The sequence below is a fragment of the Thamnophis sirtalis genome, unplaced genomic scaffold (genome assembly GCF_051295495.1).
Source record: "Thamnophis sirtalis isolate CommonGarterSnake01/CBP01778 unplaced genomic scaffold, rThaSir2_p1.2 scaffold_3, whole genome shotgun sequence".
Lineage (NCBI taxonomy): Eukaryota > Metazoa > Chordata > Lepidosauria > Squamata > Natricidae > Thamnophis > Thamnophis sirtalis.
In genome coordinates this window covers 86,634,629-86,654,712 of record NW_028261383.1, presented here as the reverse complement: position 1 = coordinate 86,654,712, position 20,084 = coordinate 86,634,629, and the positions used below count along the sequence as shown (strand labels likewise).

The 20,084-nt window shown below is 36.2% G+C and overlaps 1 long non-coding RNA gene across 2 annotated transcripts in view; it reads right to left on the bottom strand.

Moving 5' to 3' along the window:
- Nucleotides 1–8,575: 8,575 nt before the first annotated feature.
- Nucleotides 8,576–20,084, bottom strand: part of LOC148048051 (uncharacterized) — a 33,796-nt gene continuing 22,287 nt past the window's right edge. For both annotated transcript variants that reach the window (XR_015695780.1, XR_015695781.1), the window contains exon 3: nt 8,576–10,689. This is a non-coding gene — a long non-coding RNA (uncharacterized LOC148048051). The remainder of the gene's footprint in view (nt 10,690–20,084) is intronic.

Below are 20,084 nucleotides of genomic sequence, written 5' to 3'. Positions count from 1 at the left end.
TCACCATCATTTTGAGAACCACAATACATTAGCACTTTCTCTAGTGCTTATATTGTTTTGCAAGATAAAATACAAGGTAATGATTGCTTAGGAATCAATAGTGTGAAAACACAAATGTGACAATGGGCTTTGTGTCTGGGTAAGAATTTACAACAGCATTGATGTGTCTTGTGGTAGAGGGGTGTGGTGGCCTAGAGGTGGGACTCTTGCCTCACAATCAGAACGCTATGAGTTCGATCCTAGGTAGAGACAGATATTTCTCTCTCTGGGCACACTGAGCACACTGAGAATATATCTCTGAATATAACTCTGCATTGGCAACAGGAAGGGCATCCGGCCAGTAAACACTCAGCTCCATTCAGTTGCCCAGACCCCGTAAGGGATTATGGGGTCATTAAAAGAGGATCATTGATGTGTCTTGTGATGGAATGAAAGCCTACCACAGTGCTCAAAGCTTTGCCACATTATACTAAAATTACGTTCAGTAAGCTGAAAGAAGTGTTTTATGGTTTGATTCAGGAGTTGCTCTTCCTAGATAAGTTGCCAACTGGATGGATAGATAGATGATAGATAGATAGATAGATAGATAGATAGATAGATAGATAGATAGATAGATAGATAGATAGATAGATAGATAGATAGATATAGATGATATAGATATAGATATAGATATAGATATAGATATAGATATAGATATAGATATAGATATAGATATAGATATAGATATAGATATAGATATAGATATAGATATAGATATAGATATAGATATATATATATATATATATATATATATATATATATATATATATATATATATATATATAGAGAGAGAGAGAGAGAGAGAGAGAGAGAGAGAGAGAGAGAGAGAGAGAGAGAGAGAGAGAGAGAGAGAGAGAGAGAGACTAGTATAGATCTATTTCAAGCTATTTAGCTCTCATCAGCTAGCCATGACTAGTCTTTTTATTTATTTATCAGCACAAATGCAATACAAATGTAACAAAGGCAACATTAAAAAATAATGGCTTCCTGTCTGGATGGTCTCTTGGGATGTACATATATATTAGCTCTCACTTGTACTCAACCCATTTTTCATTTTACCTCTTCTTTCAGTTTTACTAGCAAATCATTCCTGCAAATCATTGGAAATATTGATCCTATCTGTGACATTATAAAAGCCATCGCCTGGGACATGAGGTCAAATCATTTCCATTCTATTAGCAAGAAAACAGTGTGTGCTTGCCGTAGATATTCAGGCAAGTTTGGATACCATATCAGGAGATCCCAACCCCCACCCACCCACTCAGGTCATTTAAAAGCACTTGAGCCACTGGAAAGGAATGCTGTGTTCTCACAAATAAATCTGGAGGTACTTATCTGGTCAGACTAAACCACAAGAAAAACTAGTCATTGATTATGCCACTATTGATACAAGGCTATGATTTTTAATAAGGACATATGCAACTGGAACATGGAATGTGAGAAGCATAAACCAAGAACATCTTGAAATAGTCAAAGCATATATGAAGCACCCTAAAGGTGTCCTAAAGGTTTTAGAAATAAGTGGACAATATACTTTTCAGGCCGTTAGATCATATGAAAGGATAATAATAAAAATATTTTTGGAGTGGCTGTTTAGGTTGTGTGTGAACATAGCATCTATCCGTGATAATTTGAAGAATGCCATGATGTTTTCCTTATAAAAACAATATTCCAAGTGTGATAAGACTACACTTGAAATATTGCATCCAGTTTTGGTTGCCACAATATAAAAAAGGTGTTGAGACTCTAGAAAGAATGCAGAGAAGAGCAACCAAGACAATAAGAGGACTGAAGGCTAAAACATATCAAGAATGGTTGCAGGAATTGGGTATATCTAGTTTACTGAAAAGAAAGACTAGGCATAATAGCATTCTTCCAATATCTAAGGGATTGTCATAAAGAAGGGGGGCAGCCTATTCTTCAAAGCACCTGAAGGCAGAACATGAAGAAATGGATAGGAATTAATCAAGGAGAGAATCAACCAAGAACTAAGAATAAATTTCCTAATAGTTAGGACAATTATTAATGGAATGGCTGTGGGTATTCCAACACTGGAGGTTTTAAAGAAGAGATTGGATAACCATTTGTCTGAAATGGTATAGACTCTCCTGCTTGAGTAGAGGGATGGACTAGAAGACCTCCAAGGACCCTTCCAACTCTGTTATTCTGTGAATAACAAAGATGAAGTGGGCTACAGTTTTTTTAAAAGAAAAAGTAGAAAAGATGTTATTTTACTTTGAATCACAGAGCAAAGCAGAAGGGAAATCAGAAAAACTATTTGAATTGGCCTCAAACTTTGAGTTTTAGGCCTCTGATCCCTTTTCTTTCAACACTTCCCTTCTCATTTGGTTGTCAATATATTATCTTTCTTTTTATGGTGAGGGATCTTAAAAAGTTGTTTGACCCGCTCTCAATGTCTGCTTTTTGGGGGATTTTGATTTCTTCAAATTCATCTCGGTCCAATATCATCCTTGAAGGAAAAAAAGATTCTGAGCAGGACTGCAGTCTGTCCACTTCTTCGAAATTTAGAAAGGAAGACTTACCTGCTATATTGATTGTTTCCTTTTTCCTGTGGAAAAAAAGAAGAATTAGTGCCGGAGGGAGGAGAATCAAACTTGGGAGAGAAGTTAGGATTAATTTGTCCAGGTATAGGCATTACACCAAACTGGTTTAGAAAATAAATTGATAAGCTCCAATCTTTTCCTTGTGGTCCTAAAATAAACTGTAGTTTAATGCCACATCCAAATGTAATACAATAGCCTTGAGTCATCATAGGCAGTAGGTGGAGGATGCTAGTTTTTAGTGTTCTGTAAAACTCTGGCTTTCTGTATGATGCATTACAGAGACTTGCATACACAAAGAAATGACATATCTGGAAATGGAAATATTCACGCTGTTGAAACTGACAGAATGGTATTCTGGATGAATTGAGATGGCCATAAATTTATATTCAGGATGCAGCAGGTATTCTGAGTTAGAGAATGGCAGTTCAAAACTGGAGGAGGGAGGGTTATTGCATTGATGAAGCACCTCAACATCCTTGTTTTTACAAAAGGAACAAGTCCTTTAAAAACATAATTTCCAGGTTTTCTAGTTCACAGAACACATGTAGCTGTAAATTTTATTATTGATGGATTAGGCTGGATTGAATTGGATTTGTTCACTGCCTGAAACATAAGTATGCAGAGCCATCCGGATCTGAACCAGTATTCCCTAAAATCATGCAAGGCACATTCATTATGCTGTGCTCTACCTGTCAGTCTGAAATACATTTAATTCCTATCATGAGAGTTATTTCTGAGATTTAATAAGTTAATGTTAACACAACACTCTCTCTGGAATAATAATATGCAGAATGCACATCTCTTTTATTAGCCACATGGTCTGTGTGATTGCACAGGCTGATTGTCAAAGTATCGTTTCATTCCTGAGAATCAATATGAGATAATATAACAGTCACATCATGTGTTCATTACTCTATAGGGATGGTTTAACATGTTCTCTAAACCGCCTTGCCAGTAATTCCTTCTTCATTCAGGCTGGCAACAGAATTAATGGCACATTGCCATCCATACTTCTTAGATAAAAGGTACATGATGTTGTTTGTATAAGCAAAATGAGAAATCAATGCGTTCTTGACAGAAGATTAAAAGCCACTTTGTCCCAAGGGCTGATTTGTTGATTTTGACACCATTTTAAAACATTCCATTTATTAACAGGAGTTACTTTCAGAAAGCAGAAATTGACAGATTGGTTCAGTTGGGAAATTATTGTGAGTAATTTCCAGTTTAGTTTGCCCCCAGCATCTTCAGAATCAATTGTTAGATCCAGTTTAGAGCAAATACACCCAGACTAAAAAAAAGAGAAGAGGAAGAGGGGGGAAAAGGAGAGAGATGACAAGCAAAAACAAAGAGAGAAATGAATTGGCAAGAATTTACATTATATTTTTGTCTATATACCAAACAGTACAGAACTTTCCTAGAAGTATTATTGTGGCTAAAAGTCCCAAAGGAATTGACTCTGGATTGTTTCAGAGATTCCTCCTCTGTTCTGCAACATGAAGATACAATTTGGTGGACATAGATGATGTATCCAGCACAGTTTAACTAATCAAATGCAATGTAGTCAAGACAAGACAATCCACTCTTCTTTGTGACAGCCCCTCAAGACAGTTATCATGTGCCCCTGATCCTTCTCTTTGATAACAAGACATAACTAGGTCCCTTAATTGTTTGTCATACCATTTAGCCTCCAGAGCCTTTGGTATAAACCAACCTCAACATTTGGAGCCAGAGTCCATAATAAAAATCAACCTCTTCAATAATTTTAAAACTTCTATAGCTATAAATTCTCAAGCCTGTGAAACCCAAGAGATTCTAGTGGCAATATTATAAGCCTTCTCACTATGATTGGAAAAAGTGGGGTGCTTTTTCTATTATGAGTTAAAAGGGGAAAAAAGCTGGGATAGAAAGGCTCTGTAAAATTTCTTACAGTAATACATCTAGTATATGAGCAACTGATTGGATATCTCACTTCTTAAGCAACTAGCATTATAATTCCAAATCAGACTTGGCGCTTTGTAAATGATATGATTTACTTAAAAAGTATTTATGATAAATAGCTATGTGTAAATTTCTTTATGCATACAACTCTTTATCATAAATCCCAAATTTATGAAATAATGTTGTTTTCCTTCCCATCTTCTTTTGGTCTATATTGATCCTTTGGTTTTGCAACTTCCAGATATTCTTTAATTAGTTTTTCATAGACTATGTGAGAACTGTCAAAACCTAATGCTCAGAGAATGAAAATGTGTAGGGGGTAAGTGTTTTCTCTTGGTGGACATTCTCCACTAAAGTGGACCCTTAATCACATGAAGTTTTTCCAAGGAAAAAGAAAATTGTCCATTGTAGTTGCTTCTCCCAAATGCACGTTCAACCTCACAACTTCCTGCACTGCCTAAGGAAGGCTAGTCTCTCTGGTATAGCTACAGTTCAAAGGAAGCACAAGTATATATATCCTGAATATATTTTACATTGGCTTTACAAACCTGATAAGGAATTAGATTCATGGTATGAAGCAGTCTTTCCATGCTAATGAAATTTTTGCCATTCCAAAAGCCTAATCAGTATCTTTATTTCAGTTTTCTTCTGCTTTGGTCTCAAAATTTCAGTTCATAGCTTTTCATCATTACTAACATTGACATAGTAATACAAATTACTACTATAAATCTGAAATAATGATTTATTATTCATTCATCATATGTAATGAATTATTCAAGCATGCATAATTATTTCTGAAAGGTTTAGGCCATAAACAGGAGAAGTGTTAAGATGAAAGTTAAATGAACCACATGGATTCATTTGACCTGCTGACATTTCAAAGCCTGTACATTTTTCAGATTTGTGCCAGTAATTTTTACAATTATTTGCTGTGAATAGCGCTAGCTTTTTTATTCTACTGAAGCAATCACCCAGATAAGTAACAGATTTTAAGGACTTTTCTTCTAAAGCTATATTCATTCTAATAATTATATAGAGAGAGGTCAAAGTGTTGCATTAGAACTTCTAAATTACCACCATCACATGCTGCTTAATTTTCCCATGAAAAATTAAATCCAAAAATTACAAAGCACAATGGACAGTTTTTATAAATTAAATGCAAGACTTCCCCTTTCATCAATAGGTTTTTTTTCATTATCTGCTAATAATTCTACTGTTCATGTCTGACTACAGAACCTGACTCCTTGGAAATCCAAGCCTGTTATTTTACATATAATCTAGCTAACTGATCCATCATCACATATTTCACTCTCCACACAATGAAACTAACATTCTAAAAGGATAATTATGAATGGATTGCAACAAGGAACTGTAAAGAGCTCCAGAGGTATTTCTGCCCCTTAGTGGAATGGGCATCATAGGAGCAGATGTCATTCCTCATGAATGATGCACTTTGGTACCCCAAAGATTCATACTATTGATAGGATTTTCCCCTCTACCAATAGGATTCTTTTACTTCTACAGTACTTCCTTGGTTTCCAATTTTAGTGCACCCTGTTGTTTTGCATTGGCATATAATCATGGTTTCTTTGGTGAATGAAATATAGAATCACTTTGTCTGAAGATTATAGATAATATCTTATATTATTAGGCTTTTCAGTTCATTAACTAGTCAATGTTAGCAAAGTACTTTTAATTAATTTCAAAAGCATCCCAAAGATAGTTAAAGTATTCTAATATATATGTAGGATTGTCCTGCACAGAAGGCATGCAATGAAGTCATGAGTGAAATGGAAGCTCATTACATGTGAATATATTTTTACATGTCACTAGCCTACATGTTTACCAATATATACTACATACATACAATCACATTTAGGTAGGCTAATAAAACAAATGCAGCTAAAGAATTCCTTTTAAATGCCTTGGTTTAAAGAGAACTTTCTAGCTAACAAACCAGGAGAGAAATAAACAAGAATGCTATGATTTAAATTTCGTATGGAAGTGATGAAGTGCAAATGTATGGCTCTCTTGGCATCTTTGCAATGAAATCCCTCTAGTTTAAAACAATAGCTTTCACATTGTGATATATAATGACACCCAATATGGGGCATAACCCTGGGTTTAAAAGTCCCACACTCTACTGACTGATCTAACTGGACCTCTTTCCTATCTTTACTGTCCTCTCCTCTTTCCACCTCTACTGGCAGCATGTCCACAACAGCTAAAGAGATGGGTGTGCTCCCCAAGGCTCTAATCCACATCACCTATATACCTTGCTGCATCAGTGGATCTGCTGGTCCAAAATCAGTCCACACCAGTCGTGGTTAACAACTAGGCCAGCTCATCAGGCGTTGTGACAGTGCAGCTGTATTTCAAGGGCAAAACTGCTTTTTCTCTTTTCTTCATTCATGCCAATTGTTGCCTCACACTAGCAGAACATCAGCCATGTTTAAATGTAGAAACGAAAGTGGGATTACTTAGCTACAGAGAGGGAGAGGGAGAGTGATTTAGGACAGAATTTAACCACTTCCAAATTTTCTCAGGCTCAGAATTAAAATTGATCTGTCAAAAGGCCCAAAGATGATGGAATCAAAGCATAGCTAGCAAGTACTCAGAACTAAAAATGGCAACAAAACACTGACATCAGAAAATGGCACTGGGTGCTAGCCATATTTTGTCCTCAGAAGCTGCTAACTTTAGTTGTGAGCTTATTTGTCATTTTGCAAACAAAATGTGTGCTTAAAAAGCCAAGCTCTACTGCTCTGTGGAGACCCTTCAAAATGACGGGACCTACTCAGCTTTAGCTCAGCTGAGATTAGCTCCAATAGTATGACAAGCAGTCTCCACAGCAAAACCAATGCTGTTAACCATGAAATTGGCATTATTAATATTTCCCATCAGGAGCTGCAGAAAGAGGCTCTGCTGGACTGGTGACAGCTCATCTTCGTTTGATTCTAATCATATATGAGTTAAGACGACATCATTAAAAGTACATTAAGTTTAATTATGCCAGCAGCAGCCACAGACAGTATGAGCCACCGTTTAATGCAGAATCCATAATTAGATAAGACGTAATCCATTAGATTCTTACTTGTTAAGAAAATATATCTCATATATAAGAGCCACTACCAAGTAATCCTTAACAACTGACAGGAGATTAGCCACTTTCTTTCTTAGAGGTTGCTGCTTCACTTCAAATTTTCCATCTATATGTATGTATATGCATCTCTCTTTGTGCGTGCATGTGTAAGAGAGAGGAGAGGATGTGTCTGCTCTGAAGTATTTCAGTACTTTGATTTTTCTTTCTCTTGAAACAAGAATAAAAAGTGATAGATGTATCACTCATCTATCTCAGACTCATTTAATTACAGAAGATGGTTTATTCTGCAGTAATTTATCATGATTAGCGTGACAGTGCCCAAGTGCCTGGAAAGAGTTGGTGCATTTTATAGTAAGAAGATGTTTTAGACAAAGTAGTAAACAAGGGGGAACCAATGAGCATCATCCAGACATAACTAAATGTTCATATGGAAAATAGCTGCAGACAAAAATCTACAAAAAATATATATTGCCCCGGGCAAAGTAATAGTCCTGTGTACTCTTCCTCATTTGTTTCTGGTATTATGGTTTCCACATCTTGCATATCAGTACAGATGACATGAAAATAATATGTATGATGTTGCGCAAAATGACAACAAATATATAATGAAGATAAACTGCAAAATCCTCAAGATGAAGGGAAATGTTCAATAAAAGCCCACCAGTTTAAAGAGAAACAGCATGTAATGTTATCCATGGTACCTGCAAAAATTTATTAATATCTATTTTTTAAAATCACAAAACTCAAAATATATTTGATGAAAATTCAAACAAATGTGCATTTGTGTCAGCCCTCCTGGGTAAGCCAGACAGGAAAGACAACAAGCTGAGCTAAATTTACATTATGGTAAAGCTCCATTAACAGAATTTGAAACTCTAAAAGTAGAAACTTCCATCTGACACATTTAATTGCCAGGTCCTTCCTAAGGTTCTTTTCTGACCATTAAGGCCTTGAAGGATCCCCCTTCTCTTGTGTGACTGTTTCCTAGGCAACACCTCTTTCTCTCATCCTCCCGGATCATCCACATATTCCGTTACATCATGTTAGCAAAGTGGTTCTTGTTAGGTAAGCTCTCCGTTGGGAGAGCGAGTACGTTCAGCGAAGCGTTGTGAGAGTTGTGTTGGAGAACACACAAACCAGCATACAGAGACACTACAGTTTAAATAGGCTTTTACTTTCATGGAAATAGAGGTATCAGAGTCCATCAAACAGTCCAAGTTATACACGGATAAGACAGTCAGTCATCAATGTCTTTCAGTTAAGGGATAATCCATAGTCCATACACATATAATCAGTCTGGTACTCAAAGCTTGCTATCAGTTGCAAAACTTACAATAGTTCACAGCACTTTCTAACAGCCAGCTTCCAAACCACTCAGATCAGATCAGCCCAGCATCTAACAAACAGAGAGCTAACAGTCATTCTGGCTCCCTCTTATGGCCGATTGAGGAAAACAACAACCAATCACATTTTACAGTATGATTTAAAGAAACAGGTACAGCATTGCTATATGATTTATATATTGCCAACCCAACCATTAGAATTATATTCCTAACAGTTCTCAAAATTAGCAATACAGAGACTGCTTAAATAATAAATGAATTAGTGTGACATCCCTTCTTTCAATGAATTAAACAAATAATTCCGTTATTTCTTTGGACAAGAAATAAACATAACACTGATCTTTAAAAATTAAATGTTCATCCATATGTGGCAGATAGTGTCATGCCCCAGCATATAACCTTTATATACTGTTGTTGCTCTCTAGCCCCATCTATTGGCCAGAGGGACAAATGCCAAGTATATTGTTTGAAGCTGACCCCACCCCATTACCCATCAGCCTGCAATCTCAAAACAAGTGCATGCTGGGAAGCCAGACTCCATTTCCTTTAGCATTTGGTGAATGCAGAAGCACGAAGAGGAATCCATATTAATCTTTGGCACATGGTCATCCAAGGACAAACCCACACTCCACACACAGAGCATTGCTGGTGAGATTTAAATTGCTTGTAATTATTAATTGTTATATACAGCAGTAACTCAACACTGTCTATCTTGTGTTTGGCTCTCATTGTATGTATCCCTATTTTTCCCAGTTTCACCACATCATGTTCTTTCAATAAAGCATTCAGATCTATGCATGTGGTCTGTTTTATTGGAGGATAGATGGGCTTAGCTGCATGTCAAGCTGCACATAGTGAGAACAGAACAGGTATTCTTAAACTTATATAAGAAAAATGAGCAGCCAATCTGGGGTGAGTTTGGCAGTGCACCAGTTTTAACTGTACCAACAAAGCAAGAGCATTGCCAAATTTATTCAGGCTTTGCTTGGGTAGAACAGCACTAGTAGCCAAGATAATATATCATAGTTCTTGCCTTCAACTCTTGGCAACTGCTTGAATAAACCCCTGAAATTTTCTTGGCAGAGATTTTTGGAAACATTTTGCCATTTCCTTCTTCCAAGAGCTGAGAGAGTGGGACTGGCTGACTCTGTGCCTAAGGTGGGACATCAAACTCATAGCCTCCCAGGTTCTAGCCTCATGCCTTAACCACTACACCAAAGTGGATTACATTGTAGAGAGTAGTGGGTGGCAAATCTCAGAATGAGTTTTGACAGTGTCTCCATTTTCCTATGCAATGTCAATCTAAGTGTTTTTTTTTAAGTGAGCATTTTCAAGAATGTAACCCCTGTGGTTGGCAAAGGGTTGCATTTTGAAGGAGAGGGGGACATTAGGAGAAAGATTTCAATTGTTATGAAGATGTATATTTTTAAAAGCATGAGTTAGGAAAATTTACACATAGACCATATTTTGAGAAAGCAATAATGGCTACTGATTTCCAGCAATCCTTCTCATTGGGTGGCCAAAGTATTTCATCTTCAGGATCTGGCCTTCTAAAGAGCAGTCAGAATTGATCTCCTCTAGGAAAAAAGAGGATTGCTTTGATCGCCTTGCAGTCCAAGGGAATCGCAGGAGTCTTCTCCAGCACCATAGTTCAAAGGCCTCAATTCTTTGGCGCTCAGCCTTTCTTATGGTCCAACTTTCTCTAAAATAGTAGTCAGATTAAAAACAAAGTACATAAGAAATATATAATCAGAGTAGTCCAAGCCACATTAACATCCTGGGTAAAATGAGGGTCCAAATTTTTTGGGGGGAGGCAATATACTGACTCTGTAAACCACTTAGAGAGAGCTGTAAAGTACTGTAAAGCGATATATAAGTCTAAGTGCTATTGCTGTTGTTATTCTAAGAGAAGACTCTTATAAATGCATATATCCAACTAAAATTACAGTTCCCAAGACAATGTGGGGAAAAAAATCATTTCAGTGATACTAATGCTGTACTAATAATAATGCTTATTATTTTTTGTCAAGATTTGGAACTGTGCTAAATGATACACCACCAGTTTTAGTAAATAGCTAAGTCTCTGCAACCATTGAGATCAATTAAATGAATAGATTAATGCAGTTATATCAACATTTGGTTCCAATTGCAACTGAATGAGCTACATTTTCATCGAACAGGCTTACAAAGCACAGCATTTGAAGCATGCATTATAATAAATGGAATCAAGTTAAGAACAAGAGAATTACATTCCAGAATGACAATGAAACATAAAGTGAAAACTGGACTAAAAAAGCCTCTTGAAGAAAATCAAAATCTGGGGGATTATGTACCTGCAAAACAATGAAGACACTACCAATTTAAATGAAAAGGATGCACATAAGGATTAGCATCATTTCTCAGACAGAGAGATGCACTTCTTTCTGTTCTGCCTGATTGCAAGAGGTGTGATTATAAAGTCACTGGAAAAAATGACATTTGGGGTACTAGCATTTTAAATCTTGCAGAGACTAAGGGTTTCCATTCATTCTTTTAAAAATGTTCAAAATGGTGGGAAATGGTACAATTTGCTGGGTTGGGGAAGAGAAATTAAGAGAAGAAATATATGTCTTAAATTTCTGCAAATAACAGCCTTCCATCCTTCTGAGGTCAGGAAAATAAGGACCCTGATTGTTGGGGCCAATATACTGACTTTGCAAACCGCTTAGAAAGGGCTGTAAAGCATTGTGAAGCAGTGTACGGTGTAAGTCTATTGCTATTGCAATTGCTATCTTTGCTGCAGAGAGGGGGGGTGCATGCAGTCTCAATTTTACCACTTCTAACATAAACAAGGTACTTTATTTTATTGCTATATTAGCATTATTGCTACTTATCTTTTCTTAATAGAATATTACTTAATATCTTCTTAAGACCCAGAAGTCTAGCATCAAAGTCACAAGTAGTTACACCAAGTATTGGTACTGTGTAATTTTGGTCCATTCCGCAGACAAAATACATTAATTGGTAAATTGCACTATCCTGAAATTTATTGGAAAACACACCTAAGGATGCACTAGTTTCTAAGGAAGCACTAGAACAGAATAGAATGAAATTAGGACTCCTCTGTTCTTGTTTCTTATCTAGTTCTTCTTTTCCCCTTTTCTCCAGTTCTCCCTTTCTGTTATCAGAATCCCATGGGGGAAGATTTTTAGGAAACAAAAGCTGAATTCCAGTTATTTCAGTGTCTCAGCATGATGTCAATTTGTCACGAGCTTTAGGGGGTACTCTGATACCACACCAAGAGCTACTAGTTTATAATCGCTGAAGAAATGTAATATATTAGAAATTAGATTCCCCATTTACTCAAAATGGCATGTTTAGGAAAATCTCTATTAGCTGGTTGTCCTATATCTATGAATAAGAACCTTGGAGAAATCCAATATCCAATAAAGGTGTCTAATGCTTTCTAATAGATACATTTATATTAATATAGTTTTTTATTGACTTATCTATAGCTCTTTTACAAAGTTAGGGTCATCAGCAAGATTTGCCAGCAACCACTGAAAACTGAAAACTATTTGCTTTTGGAGGCTTCCTTCAAGAGCCAAGGTGATGCAGTGGTTAGAGTGCAGTACTGCAGGCTATTGACTGCTAGCTGCAGTTTGGCAGTTCAAATCTAACCAGCTCAAGGTTGACTCAGCCTTCCATCCTTCCAAAGTGTGTAAAATGAGGACCCAAATTCTTGGGGGCAAAATGCTGACTCCGTAAAACCACTTAGAGAGGGCTGTAAAGCACTGTGAGGCAGTATATAAGTCTAAGTGCTATTGCTGTTGCTATTCTTTGAACAGCATAAAGCTCACTCAATAATTGCTCTGCAATAAGAGCCCTGGCATAAAGAGAGAAATATGACAGCATGTTGGAGGTAAATCAGGATAGATGTTAGGTTTGTAAAGTCCTGCTTGTTATCCTGATCCACTCAGGAGCAACTCATAAATTATGTCAGCGCTTAATCCCAGGACACTACTTATGTCAATGGGAAAAGATGTGAAAATAAAAATAGTGATGAAGAAAGCAAAAGGAACAAGCAAGTCCTAAGCAATTGGGCATAGAAGGCAGAAGATAAAATGAGATAATACCCATTTCTTTAGTGTTGGATGATTCTGCCCACAAATCTTGGATCAAAGATATTATAAGCCCTGAGCCTCTTAGATTTAACAGATCAGTGTAAATCTAATGTAACAGATAATCAGTGTAAATTATCGAAAACCCAAAGTATCAGGAAAGTATATAAAATGAAGCACTTCCACATAAAATAACTTTTTCCCAACATAAATGCTTTAAATTTGTACATATAAAATTTTTGTTTGCTATGGTAATCTATATTACATTGAAAGGGCATCTTCTGATGCTGATAATTGTACTTTTTAAAATTACCCAGTTATGGTGTTGAGAAAGCTCAAAAAGAAAAAGTACTTATTTGTAGGATCTGCCAGTTCAATTTAGTTTTATTTCATTGTTATTTTTAATTTGCTATGTCTTCTCCAAGACCCATAATCATGCTGGGAACAAATCATTCTAGAACTGAACAGATTGAATTGAAATAATGTTTTATACACATACACACACACAAACACAACAACCAGTGCTTTAATGGCAATATAGAGAACTCCCCATAATACTGCACTCTATGCACTTGTTCAGTGCTTGGTTACGGTGATCTTTGAAGTGTTCTGCAGAACAGGCTCAAAAAAAATATTATTTTAATTCTCTTTCCCTCTGTGAGGTAGTCTTTTTTTCCCTCCAAAGTTCTTTGTTTTATCTCTGTTCATACATGGAAGAAAAATAACTATGATGGGGGAAAAATTGCAGATCAAAGCATTAGCACATATTAATTATGTAGGGTTTCAACTTGTCTGTGTTTCATAATAAATGCTATGAAGATTGTATAATTCAGCATGTTTCCAGATGAATTGTGCAGCTGTCCCGCTCTGTTTTTGGAATTTTAGTACAGCGTTATCTATCATCCTTCTCAAATTCACCCATTTTTAAAATACTTCTTCCCTTTTGCTTCTTCTTTAAGCAACTCTGCTAAAGAGGAAAGGATGAAATGGCTACATAATGCTGTTTGGTTAATAATGCTACATAACGGCACTGAAGCGCTCTTATTTGCCCCAAATTGTAGCATCTTGCTAGGAGTTTGATACCCTTGAACAGCATTACATATTTGCATAGCAATAAAATGCAATTTTCCAAAGAAAGCAACCTATAACTCATGCTTTCCAGAAACCCACTCAGTGCTTTAAACACATTCCTTCTGCCATTTTGGGTTATGAAAGTTAGATATGTAGATAAACTGAGAAACCATGACTCTCTGTATTTTTATAGAGAGGCCTGTTTTAAAAATAAGATGGCAAAAGAAACATGTTTGAAGAGGGCGGAAAACACAACTCAGATTTAAGCTTTACATTAAATTTTGTGCTTTTTAAAAATTCATAGCAGGTCTGTGAGCTTTGCTTTGTGAAGGAGAAGAGAAATGGCACTGTGATCCTGAATGGATCTTGACCTGCTCCAGGTTGACTCAGCCTTCCATTTTTCTGAGGTCAGTATAAGTATATAGAGCTGTGGTGGTGCAGTGATTAGAATGCAGTACTGCAGACTACTTCTGCTGACTGCCGGCAGTTTGGCAGTTCAAATCTCACCAGGCTCAAAATTGACTCAGCCTTCCATCCTTCTGAAGTGGGTAAAATGAGGACCAAGATTGTTGGGGGCAATAGGCTGACTTTGGAAACCACATAGAGAGGGCTATAAGGCCTTGTGAAGTGGTATATTAGTCTAAGTTCTAGTCCTATTGCTATTTTGCAATGCTGGGAATTGCTTAAAAACAGCTAGTTCTGCTCAACAAGTATGCAATGCAGCAAGGAGAAAGTTACACTGACTTCCTTTTCCACCCATATAGAGAAAAGATTAAGTTAGGATTATCAACTTTTCTTTCAGAAATTCTATACAGAATTTCAGCAAGTGAAGTTCTTCCCAGAACAAATATGCAGCAATAGAGAACAGCTCATCTACAGGTAGTCCTCAGCTTACGACAGTTCATTTAGTGACTATTCAAAGTTACAACAGTACTAAAAAAAGTGACTTATGACCATTTTTCATAGTTACAACATTTGCAGCATCCCCATGATCATGTGATTAAAATTCAGATGCTTGGCAATTGTTCCTACTTGACCACTGAGAAGTAAAGTCCTTGGGGAAGAGATTCATTTAACAATTGAGTTACTAACTTATCAACTGCAGTGATTCACTTAACAACGGTGGCAAGAAGGGTGTTAATGTTTTAAGGCAGCTTACAAATTTGAATTTGTAAATAATCAATAAGAACAAATAGTTCTGCAAATGCACAGTAAACCTTAACCACCAGCAAAAAACTAGTTCAGATCCAATTTTACTTATACAGTCAAATGTAAAATAATTAAACATCTTAATTTTAATAAGGGAAATAAGGAATGAAATAAGGGCATTTTATGCCTTTGGTAGTGGACTAGCAAAAAAAAAGTCTCAATCTGTTCTCATTAACCTCACAGAAGAAGGAAAACTATGTGGGAAGTTACCCAAAAAGGAGCCTTCTCTATCATGATCTTCTATTATTCCTTCTTAGGATGAAAGAGTCAGAGAAGATCCCAGGATGCACAACTACAAGCTTTGATCTATGGCTTTCTTTCTTACGGTCCTGCATCTGGATCCAGATACCATGTTTAAACACCTTGGGGGGGGGGGGGGGCAATGAAAGTCACAACTATCTTTATAGCTTAGAGCAGTGTTTCTCAAACTGGACAATTTTAAAATATGTAGACTTCAGCTCCCAGAATTCTACAGCCAGCCACCTCCACTCTTTTTGAAGTTGCCAAGTTTGAGAAACAAATGAACTGAACTGAAGGAAATTTAAAAGAAAGAAAAGCCAAGTACTTGGTAATAGGGGAGGGGGGGGAGAGAGAGAGAGAGACTATTTATACATTGAGGAGAGTTGATTTTGCAATGATGTTTGAGAAAATGATCTTGGAAGAATAATTAAAATAAGATGCATTTTAGTTAGAGTGATGTGGTTTAAAAAAGGCAAATGCAAGTGAGAGTACTCATACGTATATACAGTTTTAGCTGGATACCCGTGCTTCGTGATGAAACTATGTGATCGGGCAATGCCGGAGAAATCCAGTCCACTCCGGTTCAATCCATTGGCTCAGTGGTGATTGGCAATTGAAACACATAAGGGAATATCACTCCTGCTGCCTTGAGTCTGGAAGCAGTTCCATAGGTGGAAGGTGTAGACATTCTGGTGAGGTACCGATGTTTAATACTGTAAGGAGCCCCAGACCACTCCTGAGTGAAGGAGTGAAACGTCTGCCAGGTTGAACTGAGGTAATGGAATGTGAGACAACTGGCAGTTGTAACAGAGTTCTTTTCAGGTTGGGAGGGGGAGTAGAATGTCTAAATCCTTAGCATCAGAGCATGTTAATATATGACAACTAGCAGTTGCAACAGAGTTCTTTTCAGTGGGGAGGGGGAGTAGAATTCCTTAGCATCAGAGCTGTTAATTACTGTATAAAAAATACTAATGATCTGATGGTCATTTTGAAAAATCCTTTCTTAGCGAGCACCTAGAAGCCAAGAGGAACATACATGCCAAATTTCAAGTTTGTAGACTCTGTAGATTTCATGATGAGTGAATGGTACTTTGCTTTGATTGATTGATTGATTGATTGATAGATAGATAGGTAGATAGATAGATAGATAGATAGATAGATAGATAGATAGATAGATAGATAGATAGATAGATAGATAGATAGATAGATGATAGATAGATAGATTTGTGAAATCACAAAAAGTTATATTCTCCAATTCACAGGTTGCACAAATTCCATTTCAGCCTCTGCATATCAGATTCTGCTTTAAACATTTAGTTCTGAGCAGTTCTTCTTTTAAGAAGAAAAATTGGAAAAATTGGAACACATTTAGAGAATAGCAATGAGTTTGATCAGGAAATTAGAAATAATAGTTTAATAATAATAGTTTATAAAAAGTAGCTAGGTATGTTTGGTCTTAAGAAAAGACAGCTGGAAGGGAGGGAGGTAGTGCATTTATTTTTTAATATATCTAAATGTGATCAAGGGGTTTTCTGGGCCAAAAGGTGTAATTGGCTTCGAGTACTATCCATTAGAAGATTTAGGCAGGGCCAGGGCCAAAAAAGGCATGCAAAAATGAAATATAATGAATTATATAGTGGTGATTAATTGCTTCCTAAATAATTTTCCCCTTTCTGTTACTTTAAAAAAAAAAGTAGGGTACCATCAATTTTGCACAGATTATTTCTCCTTGATTTAGCACTGTGTTTCTTTTCATTTATTTGTTTAGTCTTTTATTGCTTTTAGAATAATGACAGAGTATTTTCCCCCAGCCAGCAATTCTAGGAATTAACATCTAACCACTTTAAAGTTTCCAAGATAAAATATCACTGATTTAGAATTTCTGTAAGGGTTTTTTTTTTCATTGATTAAAATATATTTATTCTTTCCTTTGTTCCAGCCCTGCTAAGCACAGTCCCAGACGCACTGTGTGGCTTAAAAAAATAAATAAAACTAAAAGTCTGTAACTATCATTGAATTTGTTGAGAAATTATCCTTGTAATCTCCAGGAATCAGAGGTGGACTCCTACCAGTTCAGGTGGTTTGGCAGCCTGGGTTGCTGAAACCGGCAGCGACCCACGCCTGCCATGCTCCTGAACCGGTTTGGGGGCTCATGCGCATAAGAATTGTAATTGCACAAATGTATATTTTTTTAACATTTTGTGCATGCACAGACTTATTTTTGTGCAAATGCACATGTGCACGGAGTGTGCATCTGATGCGCGAGCAAAGTGAGTGTATGCACGCAAAGTTTTTGCATGCACCGAACCAACAGTAATGCTGGGAGCAACCCACCTCTGCCAGGAATGTTAAGAATAGTAACAGCAAGCAAGAGATCCCCTTTTTTGAGCCTCTCTTTTATTTCACTCTGTGTGATATGTCTGAGGTTCTCTCCTCCAACCCATGCAATACCTTTTGCACACTATAAGGAGAAAAATTGTGAAATACACTTTGTATCATAGCCTATATCTTAATAAACTGGATTTAACCTTTTAAAATGTTCTTAATAGTCATGGCTCTTCTCATATGTGTACACTTTGCTAAATATAGCTAAATGAATTGGAGAATTCCATTCTACAATATGCTCTTTAGAATATCAATGTTATTTTTTTTTCTTTGTTTTTATTGCCCATTTCTTACTAACTTTGTGGTTGTTTTTCCTTGAGTGCATAAAACGTGATTCCACAGGACTAATTGATCTGTGGTCAACTCCATTTCTACGATAAGAGTCCATTGCTTATTTCTTTATATATTTGTTATCTCTTCAGCTAACCATAAAATCACTTTATCTCCCAATAAAGTATTAACATAATATAAATTTCTGTTCCATATGTTTTGTGTTCTTAACTGTTTCTTTTAACTGATTTCTATTTTCAACCTTTATTCAATTTTCCATTTTGAAACTAACAATTGCAGTGAGGAGGTGGGGATCTAGAACTCATAGAACTTTTATCTGAGATCTCAAATAAATTGTAATTATCATTCCACTGTTAAATTTAATTTTAAAAAGCATTGTCACCAATTTGGCTTAATAATTTAGCCTGCATTGTTTCCCAATCATTGTTATTTAGAAATACCACTTATTAGATCATGCTCTGTATTGTACCCAAAGATATGAGGATCCTTGTTTCTTTCTGCAAATCTGTGTCTTAAAGTCAAAATTCTCTAATATTTTTTTTAATTCTCCAAGAACAATTCCCCAAATTATATCTTCCCAATTTTGTAATACTAAATTCCCTATTCTTGTGTGTGTTCTTAAATATATACAGCAATCTTGTTGATCTTTTGTAAGGTAACAGTTGCCTTTGCACATTTGTGCTAGTTGTTCCCAACTCTAGGTGGCAGTGCTCATCTCCATTTCAAAGCCAAAGAGGCAGCACTTCTGAAGATGTTTCCGTGGTCATGTGGCCAGAATGACTAAATGCCAAAGGTGCATGGAACGCTGTTACCTTCCCACCAAAGGAGGTTCCTATTTTTCTACTTGCATTTTTTATGTGTTTTTGAACTGCTAGGTTGGCAGAAGCTGGGACAAATAACGGGAGGTCACTCCATTACCCGGCACTAGGGATTTGAACTGCCGAACTGCCAACCTTTCTGATCAAAAATCCACTGAGCCACCACGTAAATTTGTAAAATTTATTAGCTGCCCATCTTGTCACATGCTAACTCTGGGTGGCTTACAATATTAAAGTACATGTGTATTTTGAACTCATCATTCCATTGCTGATGGATGCACATTGATGTATATTGAGAATTTAAGCTCTTTTAATTAGAAATAACTATATTTTAATGAAACAAGAGTGAGTAAACATAACATGCACATCACAACTCAAGAAAAATATCCTTATTTCAATACCTGGTCATGAAAATCCTTGTATATGTATATTTGAAGGATGCATGGAAAATCAATTCTAACATTACTACGGTAATAAAATTATTATTCCTTGAGTTAAGCTCAACCCCAATGACTAATAAATCAATGTAGGGTTTTTTAAACAGAAATTTGGGAAGTTCTGCCATTGCGTATCCTGGTAGGATTCTTTTTTTAACCTTTATTTTATAATCAAGTCTACCTTCCAAACTTCCCTAGTAATTTCTAATCAAAGTATTAAACAGATTTCATTTTGTTTTGCTTTCTAGAAAGATCAGCCTATATGCTGATTAGCTACCTGTTGATATACTGCTGATACTGTATTAAAAATTATCTATAATCAAAAGTGAATTTGCCATGAGCTATGTTCTGTTCCAGAACTCAAATATATTTTTCAGAATTTGTTTCTTTAAGACTATGCATTTTCCAGCAGATTCTACTTGCTAATTTTTTAGGATTCCAGTAGAAAGAGGTACATATATATTACAGATCCATGACCCTGCTTTCCCCCAAAACGTTTCTTTTAATGTTCAGAACACGATAAACATAATGAATTCACTATCATAA